Below are 16,732 nucleotides of genomic sequence, written 5' to 3'. Positions count from 1 at the left end.
CTTGCTCAGAGGCTTTTTTATTATTTCAGAGTGACCCCAAAAGTCATAACACCTACACATTAATTTATTCAAGGGGTGGGAAAACAACTAGCCCCACAGAGCAGGTTTGAACAGGCATGACAGAGGAGTATAGAGCTGTTTTCTGATTATACCATGAGTCCCGCCGGGTCAACATATCAGCTATATATTCAAATATAATGCATTCCCTATTATACCTTAAAACCTCTGGGGATGTGTCAAGCTGGTATCTTACCTGAATTGCAAATAAGTGAAATGTGTCAAGAAACTCCCTTCATGTGTAATAAATTATAACTTAAGCTTCCCAACAAGAAAGAAGTAAGAATACTGGATTAAAAGATCCAAATGGATCTATATGTTGGTTTAATCTTTGCTGTGGTTTCCTCATCTAGGGGACTGGGATTAGATAAAAGGTCTCTTTTAGTCAGAAAATTCTAGGTTTTCTAGAATTTTCTAGAGGCTACAGCACATACAGCCTGCCCTAGATCAGGGACCAATGAATTCTTCAGGGTCTGCTCCACTGGGCCAGCAGCACTCAGACCAGCATATCTGGTCCTAGAGGACTGCAGTGCTTTGCAGTGATAAGGGAGAAATATTTCTGAAATGCAGACGGACAAGTATAGGGGTGCCTTCCTTTGGAGACCAACGTGTGGTTGAGGTTGATATGATTTCCTTGCTGACAGTTTCCGTATTATGCACTTGGCAGTTGTGGTCTGGGAAACCCCGAGCCCTTCACTGTGTTCTCCTGAGTGCTAGGTATTATCATCTCGCTCTCCTCCTCCAGTGAGAAAGCAGAGTCTGAAAGAGATCTGTGGCTGGTGCTCAGAGGAAGAAACTCAAATAAACACCAGATTCCGTGCTCTGAAAATCACTGTAACCCCATTATCCCCCTTTGAACTACGACACTGTCCTTTATTACAAGAGAATAAGCCAAAAGAGTGTGAACAATTTTTATTTCAATTAATCCCCTCTCTTTGGACCTTTTGCCAATATGCACTGTGTTTATGAAAGGCATCCATTATTTATTTGATAAAAAAACAGAAAGAAAAAGCCCTCCTAAATCAGAGAGCTAAAGATTAATCATTTTATGGTATGAGATTCTTTTTGTCACGGGTGACTGTTTTTGAGGAATTTAGATCATTTGTACTCAGTCTTTTAAAGCTCTTGCTAGGAGATGTTGCTTCAGCCCTAGAGTTTTTGTTGTCTCACTCTGCTGTCTGCCCCAGCCTCTACCCTGAGACTTCGCCTTGACTAGCAACTAAAGAGTTAACACGGACGGAGAAGTCCTCCATAGCGGTGTCTGGACAGTAGGTGCCCACCAAGCCCTGGTTGTTAAATATTTTATATTTCACCCCTGGATGGAGACTCAACTTCCCTCCACCAAAAAATATCTTTTTATCTTCTATAATTCTCCCCCCCCCTTCAAAGATGAAGTTCCTCACTTTATTTCCAAGCCTAACTCTACCAGTTGTTATTCTTTATTCTGTCCACTCCCAAGACTCTCTTTTGTGTGTGTGTGTGTGTGTGTGTGTGTGTGTGTTAGTTGGGTACCTAGGCTAACTTTTTTTTTTAACATCTTCATTGGAGTGTAATTGCTTCACAATGGTGTGTTAGTTTCTGCTTTATAACAAAGTGAATCAGCTATACATATACATATATCCCCATATCTCCTCCCTCTTGGGTCTCTCTCCCACCCTCCCTATCCCACCCCTCTAGGTGGTCACAAAGCACCGAGCTCATCTCCCTGTGCTATGCGGCTTCTTCCCACTAGCTATCTATTTTACATCTGGTAGTATATGTAAGTCCATGCCACTCTCTCACTTCGTCCCAGCTTACCCTTCCCCCTCCCCGTGTCCTCAAATCCATTCTCTACGTCTGCATCTTTATTCCTGTCCTGCCCCTAGGTTCTTCATAACCATTTTTTTTTTTTTGATTCCATATATATGTGTTAGCATATGGTATTTCTTTTTTTCTTTGTGACTTACTTCACTCTGTATGACAGACTCTAGGTCCATCCACCTCACTACAAATAACTCAATTTCATATCTTTTTATGGCTGGGTAATATTCCATTGTATATATGTGCCACATCTTCTTTATCCATTTATCCAATGATGGACACTTAGGTTACTTCCATGTCCTGGCTATTGTAAATAGAGCTGCAATGAACATTGTGGTACATGACTCTTTTTGAATTATGGTTTTCTCAGGGTATATGTCCAGTAGTGGGATTGCTGGGTTGTATGGTAGTTCTATTTTTAGTTTTTTAAGGAACCTCCATAGTGTTCTCCATAGTGGCTGTATCAATTTGCATTCCCACCAACAGTGCAAGAGGGTTCCCTTTTCTCCACACCCTCTCCAGCATTTATTGTTTGTAGATTTTTTGGTGATGGCCATTCTGACTGGTGTGAGGTGATACCTCATTGTTGTTTTGATTTGCATTTCTCTAATGATCAGTGATGTTGAGCATTCTTTCATGTGTTTGTGGCTATCTGTATATCTTCTTTGGAGAAATGTCTATTTAGGTCTTCTGCCCATTTTTGGATTGGGTTGTTTGTTTTTCTGATATTGAGCTGCATGAGCTGCTTGTATACTTTGGAGATTAATCCTTTGTCAGTTGCTTCATTTGCAAATATTTTCTCCCATTCTGAGGGCTGTCTTTTCATCTTGTTTATGGTTTCCTTTGCTGTGCAAAAGCTTTTAACTTTCATTGTTTATTTTTGTTTTTATTTCCATTTCTCTAGGAGGTAGGTCAAAAAAGATCTTGCTGTGATTTATGTCATAAAGTGTTCTGCTTATGTTTTCCTCTAAGAGTTTTATATGTCTGGCCTTACATTTAGGTCTTTAATCCATTCAGAATTTATTTTTGTGTATGGTGTTAGGGAGTGTTCTAATTTCATCCTTTTACATGTAGCTGTCCAGTTTTCCCAGCATCACTCATTGAAGAGGCTGTCTTTTCTCCATTGTATATTCTTGCCTCCTTTATCAAAAATGAGGTGACCATAGGTGCGTGGGTTTATCTCTGGGCTTTCTATCTTGTTCCATTGATCTATATTTCTGTTTTTGTGCTAGTACCATACTGTCTTGATTACTGTAGCTTTGTAATATAGTCTGAAGTCAGGCAGTCTGATTCCTCCAGCTCCATTTTTCTTTCTCAAGATTGCTTTGGCTATTCAGGGTCTTTTGTGTTTCCATACAAAATTGTGAAATTTTTTATTCTAGTTCTGTGAAAAATGCCATTGGTAGTTTGATAGGGATTGCATTGAATCTATACATTGCTTTGGGTAGTATAGTCATTTTCACAATGTTGATTCTTCCAATCCAAGAACATGGTATATCTCTCCATCTGTTTGTACTGTCTTTAATTTCTTTCATCAGTGTCTTATAATTTTCTGCATACAGGTCTTTTGTCTCCTTAGGTCAGTGTATTCCTACGTATTTTATTCTTTTTGTTGCAGTGGTAAATGGGAGTGTTTCCCTAATTTCTCTTTCAGATTTTTCATCATTAGTGTATAGGAATGCAAGAGATTTCTGTGCATTAATTTTTTATCCTGCAACTCTACCAAATTCATTGATTAGCTCTAGTAGTTTTCTGGTGGCATCTTTAGGATTCTCTATGTATAGTATCATGTCATCTGCAAACAGTGACAGTTTTACTTCTTCTTTTCCAATTTGGATTCCCTTTATTTCTTTTTCTTCTCTGATTGCTGTGGCAAAAACTTCCAAAACTGTGTTGAATAATAGTGGTGAGAGTGGGCAACCTTGTCTTGTTCCTGATCTTAGAGGAAATGCTTTCAGTTTTTCACCATTGAGAATCATGTTGGCTGTAGGTTTGTCATATATGACCTTTATTATGTTGAGGTAAGTTCTCTCTATGCCTACTTTCTGGAGGGTTTTTATCATAAATGGGTGTTGAATTTTGTCAAAAGCTTTTTCTGCATGTATTGAGATGATCATATGGTTTTTCTCCTTCAGTTTGTTAATATGGTGTATCACGTTGATTGATTTGCATATACTGAAGAATCCTTGCATTCCTGGGATAAACCCCACTTGATCATGGTGTATGATCCTTTTAATGTGCTGTTCGATGCTGTTTGCTAGTATTTTGTTGAGGATTTTTGCATCTATGTTCATCAGTGATATTGGCCTGTAGTTTTCTTTCTTTGTGACATCTTTGTCTTGTTTTGGTATCAGGGTGATGGTGGCCTCATAGAATGAGTTTGGGAGTGTTCCTCTCTTTGCTATATTTTGGAAGAGTTTGAGAAGGATAGGTGTTAGCTCTTCTCTCAATGTTTGATAGAATTCGCCTGTGAAGCCGTCTGGTCCTGGGCTTTTGTTTGTTGGAAGACTTTTAATCACAGTCTCAATTTCAGTGCTTGTGATTGGTCTGATTATATTTTCTATTTCTTCCTGGTTCAGTCTCGGAAGGTTGTGCTTTTCTAAGAATTTGTCCATTTCTTCCAGGTTGTCCATTTAATTGGCATACAAAGGATCTCATGATCCTTTGTATTTCTGCAGTCTCAGTTGTTACTTCTCCTTTTTCATTTCTAATTCTATTGATTTGAGTCTTCTCCCTTTTTTCTTGATGAGTCTGGCTAATGGTTTATCAATTTTGTTTATCTTCTCAAAGAACCAGCTTTTGGTTTTATTGATCTTTGCTATTGTTTCCTTCATTTCTTTTTCATTTATTTCTGATCTGATCTTTATGATTTCTTTATTTCTGCTAACTTTGGGGTTTTTTTGTTCTTCTTTCTCTAATTGCTTTAGGTGTAAGTTTAGGTTGTTTATTTGAGATGTTTCTTGCTTCTTGAGGTAAGATTGTATTGCTATAAACTTCCCTCTTAGAACTGCTTTTGCTGCATCCCATATGTTTAGGGTCGTCGTGTTTTCATTGTCATTTGTTTCTAGGTATTTTTTGACTTCCTCTTTGATTTCTTCAGTGATCTCTTGGTTATTAAGTAGTGTGTTGTTTAGCCTCCATGTGTTTGTATTTTTACAGATTTTTTCCTGTAATTGATATCTAGTCTTATAGCGTTGTGGTCAGAAAAGATACTTGATATGATTTCAATTTTCTTAAATTTACCAAGGCTTGATTTGTGACCCAAGATATGATGTATCCTGGAGAATGTTCCATGAGCACTTGAGAAGAAAGTGTATTCTGTAGCTTTTGGATGGAATGTCCTGGAAATATCAATGAAGTCCATCTTGTTTAATGTATCATTTAAAGCTTGTGTTTCCTTATTTATTTTCTTTTTGGATGATCTGGTCATTGGTGAAAGTGGAGTGTTAAAGTCCTCTACTATGATTGTGCTACTCTTGATTTCCCCTTTTATGGCTGTTAGCATCTGCCTTCTGTATTGAGGTGCTCCTATGTTGGGTGCATAAATATTTACAATTGTTATATCTTCTTCTTGGATTGATCCCTTGATCATTATGTAGTGTCCTTCTTTGTCTCTTGTAATAGTCTTTATTTTAAAGTCTATTTTGTCTGATATGAGAATTGCTACTCCAGCTTTCTTTTGATTTCCATTTGCATGGAATATCTTTTTCCATCCCCTCACTTTCAGTCTGTATGTGTCCCTAGGTGTGAAGTGGGTCTCTTGTAGACAACATATATATGGGTCTTATTTTTGTATCCATTCAGCCAGTCTATGTCTTTTGGTTGGAGCATTTAATCCATTTACATTTAAGGTATCCCAAGACTCTCTTAAGGGTATCTAATCCCTCCCTCTCACGTGGCTCTTCCCCTTCACCTATAAATGTGGGCATATTCCCTCCATCCTAAACACACTTTCCTGATGTGTGAGTCTTCCAACTTTGTTCTTTTTCAAGATTTAAAAAATTTTTCTCAGTCCTTCTATTTTCATAAGAATTTTTGAATCAGTTTGTCAATTTCTGCAAAGAATACAACTTCTATTTTATCTTTTTAAAAACTATCTATCTATTTATTTATTTGGCTGCACCGGGTCTTAGCTGCGGCCCACGGAATCTTCATTGCCATGTGCAGGATCTTTTAGTTGTGGCATGTGGGAACACTAGTTGCAGCATGTGGGATCAAGTTTCCTGACCAGGGATCGAACCCGGGCCCTCTGCATTGGGAATGCAGAGCCTTAGCCACTGGACCAGCAGGAAAGTCCCCCAACTGCTATTTTTATAGAGACTGCATTTGAACTGTTAGATTAGCTGAGGGGATATTGCCATCTTAACAATATTTGGTTTTCCAATCTATTAACATGGGATATCATTCCATTTACCTAAAACTTAAAATTCTTTCACCAATGTTTGCAGTTTTCAGAGTATAAGTGTGCATTTTTTTGGTTTAAATTTATTTAATTCTGTTGAACATAATTATTTATATTAGCCATTGGGAAAATGCAAATCAAAACCCCAGTGAAATACCACTACACACCCACTAAGAATGGCTAAAATTTAAAAAAGACAATCACAAGTATTTTACTTTTTGATGCTATCATAAATGAACTGTTTTCCTAGTTTTATTTTCCCCTGCCCTTTCATCCTTTCTCTTCCCAAACACATGTTTGCACGAGCCAGGGCTGATCTAGCAAATCCCACCACTGCCCTAGAAATGTGAAGGAAAACCACACTCCTTCTGTGTGTCCCCTCTAGTCTCAATGCTCTGCCACAGCACTGCTTCACTACTGATACCAGACGTGTGGGTTTTCCACACATCAAACAGTCCTCTGACACCAGCTGGGTATCTTATTAACTCTATTCTGATAGGTAGATATACCTGGAGATAGTGTTAGATCTCACATGTTAAGGGTTTAGTCCCACAAGAAAGTCTCCTCTCCACTTAGATGCCCACTTCAAGTCCAGGTTATTACCTGTGCTTCTGACAATAAACTATAGATTGGAGATTCCAAAGACCCCCTCTTTAGGTTCAGTTACTTTGCTAGAGCTGCTCATAGAACTCAGGAAAAGAGATTACTTACTAGATTATTGGTTATCATAAATGGATATAATTCAAGAACAGCCATATGGAAGAGATGCATAGAGCAAGGTGTGTGGGAAGGGGAATGGAGCTTCTGAACCCTGTCCTTTAGGCTTCGTTATATAGGCACAATTGATTAAATCATTGGCCACTGGTGACTGAATCAATTTTCTTCTTCCAATTTTCTTCTAATGCCTTTATTGTTTTGTTTTTTATTTTTGGTTTTCCGATACATTTGGAATTTCTTATTTATGTTGCAAGGACCAGGGATCTAACCTGATCTCCTTCCAGTTTGATTGATAATAATGCCAATACTTTTCATTAAATAAACAACCATCAAAATGCCACATTTGTAATGGACTAATTTTAAAATCAACTTGGATTTATTTTTGGGTTCTTTGTGCCAATATCATTCTATTTTTCATCATTTTAATATAAGGCAAATTCTTCCTTGCCATTCTTCTTTTTCATAAATTCCTTCCTTATTCTTAGGCATTTATTCAGTCATATTGTAGTGAACATTGTTGGTTGCCTTCTCAGCTTTCCAAACATCACTCTCCTACTGGGAAGTAGTCATGCATTTTGGATGGATTGATCTACTCTTGGCCATGGGGGTGGCCTCAGTTGGCCTAAGCCATCAGTTTAATCCTATTTATCTGGCTCTGGCTCATGAACTTGTTCGTGTGGGAATGAGACCTAAACTGGTCTAATCAGAGTGAAACTTTGGACTTTTCATTAAAGGTGAGGAGAAATAGCAACTAGCCCTGGTGGCAGCAGTCTTGCAACCATGAGAGAAACAAGTCTGAGGATGATGCCAACACATGGAGGAGGACAAAGCTAAGATAACCATAGAGAAATGAAACCGGGGTCTTGATGAAATTGTGCCTGTAGTCTACCCTACATCTGGAATTTTCAGTTGTACAAACCACTGAATTCCTTTTTTTAACTTTGTTAGAGTCAGGTTTTCTGTTACTCTCAATGGAAAGCCCCCTAACTGATACACATATGGGCTTTACAAGAATTTTCTTTTTAAAAACTAATATGAAGATGATCTTTCATTGTCCCCTAACCCTTCAATCTCCCCATTGGATACAAAACTAGATTCCAGCTCTTTAGCATGGGCCTTAAGCCTCGCTATGATCTGATTCTATCCCACTTCCCAGCCTTCTTTCCCATTACTGTTGTCCCTCTCTTCAACCCCACCACCTAAATCTCCCTCAGATTCATCACCCAATCCCCATCACTCTATTGGCACTCATGTAGGTTCAGCCCCATATTAAAGTTGTACCCACATTTTGACATACAGTCCCCAAACATGTATTGAATGCCAAGTCCTATGGGAATGGCCTGTGCGAGGTGCTGGGAACACAGGCATGAGTGAGACATGAATACTGCTTTGTAGTGGGGGAGTCAGACTCATAAGCAGATGGCTTTGATATGACGTGATAAAGGCTTTCATAGATGCCTGTATGACACCCCGTGTATAGTGGTGATGAATAAGTATTTGTTAAACAAAATGGGATTTGAGGCCATGTTAACTAATACAAACATGGATTCTAGATCCTTACAGTTAGATGTATGCCAAGATAAACCACTGCGACGAAAAGCGAAATAAACATAGGAAATGAATAGGACCTTTTAACAAAGTATGGTCATTTACAGCTCTTTTCTTGTGATGTTTTTTGTCTGGTTTTGGTATCACGGTAATCTGGTCTCAAAAAAGGAGAATTGAGGTAAGTTATTTTTTAACAGCTTTATAATATTCCACAATTTGCCAGCACATCTCCATCTCTCCCTTTTGGGACTGCTGCTGAAGGCCCCAGGCTGCTGAAGATTGAAGCGGGATGAGTAGAACCAATTGGTACTAAGAAGAAAGTGAGCCCCAGACACATACACTCGAGTAGAGTGTGGGCCAGTGAAAGGGGGGCCTCTGCTTTGTTCACCTTAGTAACCTCAGTCACCTTAGATACCCCAGTACCTTAGCACAGCTCCTGACACATAAAGCAGGCACTCAGTTATTGCTTACCAAATTGCAAAAGTACTCATATCTTCCCCCTCAAAAAGCTGGACCTGCCTCTTGCTAACAAAGTCCTATTTTATCTCCAGGCTATTTGTTTCTTTTTCCAACATCTTTTCTTACCCTCTTCTCCTTAAAGGCTGTGTCTATCTTCATTTGAACCACAGTGACCTGTGAAAGAAGATGGACGGGGCCAGTCAGCACAGGGTCTGATCCATCCTGATTCCAAACTCATCTGGGGCCCATCTCCTAGGACAAAGTTACTAACAAACCTGAGCTGTTCGTTTCTGGAGAACAGGTCCCTGAGAACCAGGCCGTGCTGTCTCAGGCCACAGCTGCCACTGTGTGAGTCTGTCAAGTTTTTATATGCAGCTCAACCCTGCAAATACACACTTAATTATCTCCCTCACCTTTTGCTCCTTCAAATGCACTAATTGAAAGGTAGGTATCCAATGCGACCATCTGGCAATCTTGGCCCCTGGCCTCTGCAAATACTGTCTCCACAGTGCCAGCCCTCCAATCTCCCCTCATGCACCCCTTTCAAACCCAAAGAGCTCAGAGCCTTAGAGAGGTAGGCTGTCCCAATCCTTGCCCTGGGAGTGCTGGCTGGACCTGTCCTTGGCTGCCCTTTGTTAACGGTTTCTGTCACTATAGATGCAGTATTTGAAAGTAACAGAACTATCCTTGTTTTAAAGTCTTCTACAAACGCTTCCACTCGGCTCTCCCCATAATTGTGAGTCAGTGAGACTAAGTTTAATTTCAGGACTCCACAAGCACAACTTAGCAAGAGGCCATTTTGCATTATAAACAAGCATGATAGGCTTTCACGTACTGGGTGAGAAGCAGGTCCCTGCTGGAGTCAAGCCAATTCAATTAAACTCCACCCACCAACCTCCTGTCAGAGAACTGAGTTAGTCCAAGATGATTCTCGGGCCATCAACTGTTTGTGTCACCTTGAGGCAGCCAAATTCTCTAGGTCTCAACTGTAAAATTAAAGTCTTGTAGACTATGATTTTATTTTATTTATTTTTCATTTAAAAAAAATTTTGTTGAAGTATAGTTGATTTACTATGTTGTGTTAATTTCTGCTGTACAGCAAAGTGACTGAGTTATAGATGTATATACTTTTTCATATTCTTTTCCATTATGGTTTATCACAGGATATTGGATATAGTTCCCTGTGCTATACAGTATACCTTGTTGTTTATCCATCCTATATATACTAATTTGCATCTGCTAATCCCAAACTCCCAATCCTTCCCTCCCCAACCCTCCTTCCCCTTCAGCAACCACAAGTCTGTTCTCTATTAGAATATGATTTTATAGATGTAGTGTCACCCATTCGGTATGCAGCAGAGGCAAGTCACTGTGGGATACCCTGTCCTTTCCCATTAATAGGTTTACACAGATGAAACTTGATTGGAAATAACATCAAGAGCAGCTTTGGGTGGTTAATTAAATCTTCTAATACTAAAAGGGGAGGGAGCATCATGGTTGCCAGGTAACCATCCATTGTCCTTTTTGGCAGAGGGGTGGGGCCGGCTTGGGTCTTTTTTTAGTTGCAATTGGCGGGGCCATCCTGTGGCCTTCTTCCTGACCATTGCATCCTGTGGAGCTCCACCTATCCATCCTCATGGGAGTGTAGAGACACTCCTGCCTCCTTCCCAGTCCCAACATTTTCAGACTAGAGCAATGGAACCAATTTCTTGTTCTGTAAGAGCAGGTCTACCCATATTCCTAGTGTACATATATGTATGTGTCTCCTTACTATTTGAAAATATTAATTAATGCAACCTCCCCCATCTTATGGAATTCTTCCCCATTTGCCCCTGAGAGCCTGCCCCTGCCCTAGATAGATAGAGTCACCCACTTCAGAAACAGAAAACCAAGATTGCAAATACTCAATTTTTCAATCTACCTGTAAAACAGAGAGATTCAGGTGACCATTTGTACAGCAAGTTTCCCACCACTACTGTGGGCCTGGAGGAGAGGAGGAGGGGGAAAGAATGATGAGGAAGATTTGAAGTCTGAGAAATGTCAAGCTTCTTCCAGAAGCCTCACTTCTCACCTGCCCCAGGGGACCTCCAAGTCAGTGTCCAGTTGTCTCCCCTGAGGTCCACTAGTTGCCAGTGATCGGCACACGCCTGTCCATCCTTCAGCCAGTGAAGCTTGCCTCTCCTCTGACCGCTTCACGTGGGCAACTACCTGTTCAACAGCCCTGGACCCTTGCTGGCCACCCAGAAGCACTACCGAGAGGTGAAGGTGTGGTCTCTAGATACATCAAGGAGTGGTGGTGGAATGAGAGGGCAGCCAGTGCCCCCTGACCAAGGTGAGAAGACATGGAACAGTTTGAAATCTCCCACTGAGCCAGCATGATGGTGGAACACATGGTCCTTATTACACACACACACACACACACACACACACAAATGGTTCCCTGGATTCCTCTCCATTTTCTTTGCCACCATCCTCATTCAATCTATCATTGTTTACAACTGGTCTCCCAGAGTCTACTCCTGTCACCCTTCAATCCACAAAGCAGCCAGAGTGATTGAAAACAAACACATTATCACAGACATAGAAAGCAAACTTGTGGTTACCAAAGGGGAAAGGGTTGGGGAAGGGATAAATTAGGAATTTGGGATACACACTACCATATATAAAACAGATAACCAACAAGGACCTGCTGTATAGCACAGGGAACTATATTCAATATCTTTTTATAACCTATAATAGAAAAGAATCTGAAAAAGAATATATATAACAGCTATATATATATGTATATATAAAAGTGAATCACTTTGCTGTACACCTGAAACATTGTAAATCAACTATACTTCAGTAAAAAAAAAGTCTACAAAAGACAAACACATTATACAGGCCATTTCTGTCTTTGGTGGCTTCTCATTGCACTAAGACTAAAGCCCAAGCACCTTCCCACTGCCTACAAGGCACTATGTGGTGTGGGGCCTGACTTTCTCTTCAGCCTCACGCAGGCCCCAACCCCCTCACTCACCTTATTCCAGTGATATTGGTTTTGTGGACAGTCTAGAACAGGCCAAACGCTTTCCTTCCCCAGGACCTTTGCACTAAATGTTCTCACTAGCTGGAAAGTTCTTGCCTTGGTTGTTCCTATGACTACTCCACTGGTCAGATCTCAGCTTAATTGTTCTTTCCTGCCTTAAGACAATTGCTCCTTCTATTCTCTATCTCCTCTGTTTATTTCCTTCATAGTACTTATCACAATCTTAATTTTTATGTATCTGTTGACTTATTTATTATATTCTTGAATATAAGAATAATAAATTCTTGACTTATTTATTATATTCTTCCCTCAGAATACAAGCTCAGCAAGGTCAAGGGGCACTCTATCTTGTTCGTAGTTTTATCCAAGTGTCTAGCTCACTGCCTGGCACATATCAAATAGTTAATAAATATTTGTTGAATAAAAGATGTACCAAAACAACACATTTACATGCATTCTCACACATACATAATATCACTTATGCAGTGCTTACTATGTGTCAGGCATTGTTCTAAGCACTTTCTATGTGTTAACTCATTTAGTTCTCACATAACTCCGAATAGGTGTTATTATTATCTCCAGTTTACAATGAAGGCAACAAAGTCACAGAGTGGTTGACTAACTCCCCTAAGTTCACACAGTGAGCTAGGTGAGGCTGGGATTGAACCTTAGCAGTCTTTCTCCAGAGTCTGTGTTCTTAACTTTTATGCTCTAAAAACTCTGAACAAAGAATAACATATTTAACACATTTTGAGTTTCATGGTGTGGGAGACACTCTGAGCTGCCCACTCAATATCCATCTCAACACCCTGCACCCCTGATTCTTGCCAATAGAACCTCCCTTTTGTTCAGCGAGGCAATGTGGCCAGCGCCAGCACTAAGCCAGTCTTGGTAACACCACTCCCATTTGCTATTTACTCATAATTTCAGCCTTTTTTTGCATATGGGGGTGACACGTGACCTGGTTCTGCCCAATGAGAGACCAGAAGAAGTCTGTGGGGGGACGTCCTCTTATAAAGGAGACAGGCAGGAGCTGAGAACTCAAGGACGCCATTTTTCTTCTTGCTGTATATGTGGACCTGATCCTGGAGCTGCAACAGCCATCACAGGACCGTGAAAGGACGAGCGTGAAGATCAGAGGCCAACATGCTCTGATAGTACGTTAGTACTAGACTAACATAGGATAGTAGACTTAAACTAACTAGGATAGTAGACTTAAAACACAGTAAGGACATGAGTCTGATGGCATTGTGAAACTGCTGAACCAAGCTGGGAATCACCTACTTCAGACATCTTGTTATAAGAGATAATTTAATATCAATATGCAACTGTTTTTTTAAACAGCTCTATTGAGGTATAGTTTAATTTAGGCACCATAAAATTCACCCATGTTAAGCATACAATTTTAGTAAATTTACAGAGCTGTGCAATCACCACCACAATCCAGTTTTAGAACATTTCCTTCATCCCCTAAAAATTCCTTGTGCCAGTTTGCAGTCAATCCCCATTCTTACCCACAGCTCCAGGCAATCACTGATTTGTTTTTCTGGTCTCTATAGATTTGCCTTTTCTGGACATTTCATAAAACATCTTTTTTTGGTAACAAAGTATTCCTAACTGCTTTTCATGGCATATGGATATGCAAATTGTAATGAAACCCACACTCAGGTGACAGCAAAATGAAGGAAAAAGGGTGACCGCCAATATGGTGTGGCGGAAAGAGCCCTCAAGACCAGGACACCCAGTTCTGGTCCCAGCTCTTCTCTTAATCAGCGGTGTACCTCTGGTAAGTTGTTTTTTTTTTTTTTTAATATTTATTGATTTATTTATTTTTGGCTGCATCGGATCTTCATTGCTGCACACGAGCTTTCTCTAGTTGTGGCGAGCAGGGGCTACTCTTCATTGTGGTGCACGGGCTTCATGGGCTTCTCATTGCGGTGGCTTCTCTTGTTGCAGGGCATGGGCTCTAGGCGCACGGGCTTCAGTAGTTGTGGCATGCGGGCTTCAGTAGTTGTGGCTCGTGGGCTCTAGAGTGCAGGCTCAGTAGTTGTGGCACACGGGCTTTGTTGCTCCGTGGCATGTGGGATTTTCCCAGCCCAGGGCTCGAACCCGTGTCCCCTGCATCCAGGGCAGGCGGAATCTTAACCACTGCACCACCAGGGAAGCCCTCTGGTAAGTTTTAAAACTTCTCTGTGCTGATTTTTCTCATCCATGAAATGAGGGGATCCAAGTGAATGGCTTCTAAACTCCCTTCCAGATCTGAGATTCTAAACTATTTTCTTAAGAAACAAAGACAGTACTTGAGTTATTTCAGGTAAAACTGTATCATTCAACTAAAACTGATTGACTTGTATAAATCTAAAGGGTTAATCATGTTAAGGTGGATAATTCTGCTAATGCAGAGAACTGAGGATGTTATAAAATATCTATCAGAGAAAGAGATCTGTGTTGGGCAGGAAGATAATTGTATGCAGAAGAAAATGAATGAATTGTTACAAAAGGGTCATGTTTGGACCGCTTGTCAGAAAGAAGGGTGAAGGATGCTTAGAAGACGTTCTGTTTATGGTGTATCTGAATGCCTAGACATGAACATTTCTTTTGTAAAAGGGACTCTGTGAATTAGAGTGTTGTCTCATGACTGTAGATAAATAGGATCATATTTATCTTTAAAAGTCTGTTTGTTACTGTCATTTTTTAAGAGATGTAATAGTAGGATTGTGGTTATAGATTAAAAAAAAAAGTCCTCTGAGGGATGGGACTACTCTGTATCATGATTGTAATAATGGTTACATGAATCTACACTAAATGATGTTAAAATTCATGGAATTATACATACCGCAAAAAGGCAGTTTTACTGCATGTTAATTTAAAAATTGAAATTAAAAAGTCCTTACCTTTTAGAGATACATACTGGAATTATACAATATCTAGTATTTGCTTCAAAAGAATGTGGGAGAGAGGGGAATGTTGGGGTATGGATGAAAGAAGATTGGCCATGAGTTGATAATTTTTGAAACTAGGTTCATTATACTCTCCAGGGGTTCTGTATGCTCTCTTCTCCCTTTCTGTGTCTGTTCAAAGATTTTCATTTTAAAAAGTTAAAAGTAAAAGCATTGGTGAGCAAGAATAAAGTTTCTTCCTGCTTGCATGTTGAAAAGAAGCTCATTTTTGACTTCCTGACTGATGGCTCTCTCTAAGGGAAGGAATACTCTACACAGGTAAAGTGACGGGAAAAATATATCATCTCTCTATATAATTTATGCACATTTCATGATGTGAAAAAGGATATTTTAATGTATTTGATCCAGCTGGGCTGAGTACATTTTAAAAATTATCTTTATATTAAATCAGAATTAATGGTTTACTGAGTTCCTGTTTATTATAGTCCTCAAAATAATCCTTCAAATATAATACCTTGAATTTTTACACCTCCCCCAGAAGATACAATTACCATTTCACAAAGGAGAGAACCAAGGCTTAGCCATACATGCTACATATCTAGCATAGTGGAGTCGGAATGCAAATCCAGATCTACTTCTAGAGACTGTGCTCTTACTTTCTGTGCAGTCAGATTTCTGGACTGGACTATCTTCCAAGCAGGATGCTTTTTACAGGTTCTGTGTGCCCATCCTCCACTTCTGCCTGCTTCTGATCTAGCATCTCATACCTGGGACCTTCTTCAGAGGGCTCCCAAGGGCTACTGGTTTCCTTTGCCATAGCCCAGAGAGCCAAAAGTGCGCAGAGTTTATATCCCCATAAACTGGCCCAAAGCCAGTGATTCACTGCGCAGGAGTACCAAAGTTCAACTCCCTTGCTTTGACTGAGACAAACGCCGAGGAACAATTAACACACCAGAGCTCCCCCGGGGATCAGGTGGAAAGAGAAACATCGTCTGAAATCGTCCCCTTGCTCAGCATCTCCCACGTCCCTGTCCTGCTTCCCCAACTCCCTCACTGACTTCTCCTGGGAGTGTTTCCCCAGTAAATCACTCGCTCATGAACTGCTGTCTCAGGGGCTGTTTCTTGGGAACCCAACCAAAGACAACTTCTTTTTTCTATTTAGATGCAGGTTCCTTGCTAATAATTTCTCTCCTAGGAAACATTTATGAGACTATGTATGTGTTTTCAAAGAGGCAATTTCATATATCCATATATATTTCTGTATGCAATTCCCACAGTGATGGAAATAGACATGTCAAAGATGGAGAGACAGATATTACCTGCTATGAAGATCAAGCTGACTCATAATAAGAGGCTAAAGAATGTGCTCTTCGTTGCCACAGCATCCATGCAAGTAATCTAGTAGCACAGCTAAATCAGAATGGGCTTCCAGATGGTCATCCAAATACCGTCTGCTGAATCAACACTGCTTTAGTCCATAAAGTTGGGGTGAGGGTTGGGAAGAGGGCCTGTTAGTGTGGGTTGAAGAGGAAAGAGAACACTTTGAGTAGACTCAAAACCCCATCTCAAGGCCTGAAGCACGACAAACACAGTGCTTTCCAGTAAGCCCCTTGCTGGAAAGCAGGCATTACATTTACGGAAAATAGAGCCCAACTGAGACGCATCCCCACTGAGCAGGGGATTTCGTCTGTAAAGGAATCTCATATTGTGTTACCCACGGCAGAGTGTGGCGATTAAGAGTGTGATTCCGTATCTCACCTGTGTGAATCCACAAACTGGCTCCATGACTTTCTAGCTCTGTGACGCTCACAAGTTACTTCA

Source organism: Balaenoptera musculus, chromosome 5 (assembly GCF_009873245.2).
Source record: "Balaenoptera musculus isolate JJ_BM4_2016_0621 chromosome 5, mBalMus1.pri.v3, whole genome shotgun sequence".
Classification (NCBI taxonomy): domain Eukaryota; kingdom Metazoa; phylum Chordata; class Mammalia; order Artiodactyla; family Balaenopteridae; genus Balaenoptera; species Balaenoptera musculus.
The sequence above is the reverse complement of the archived record's forward strand: the minus strand, read 5'-3'. Positions refer to the sequence as shown.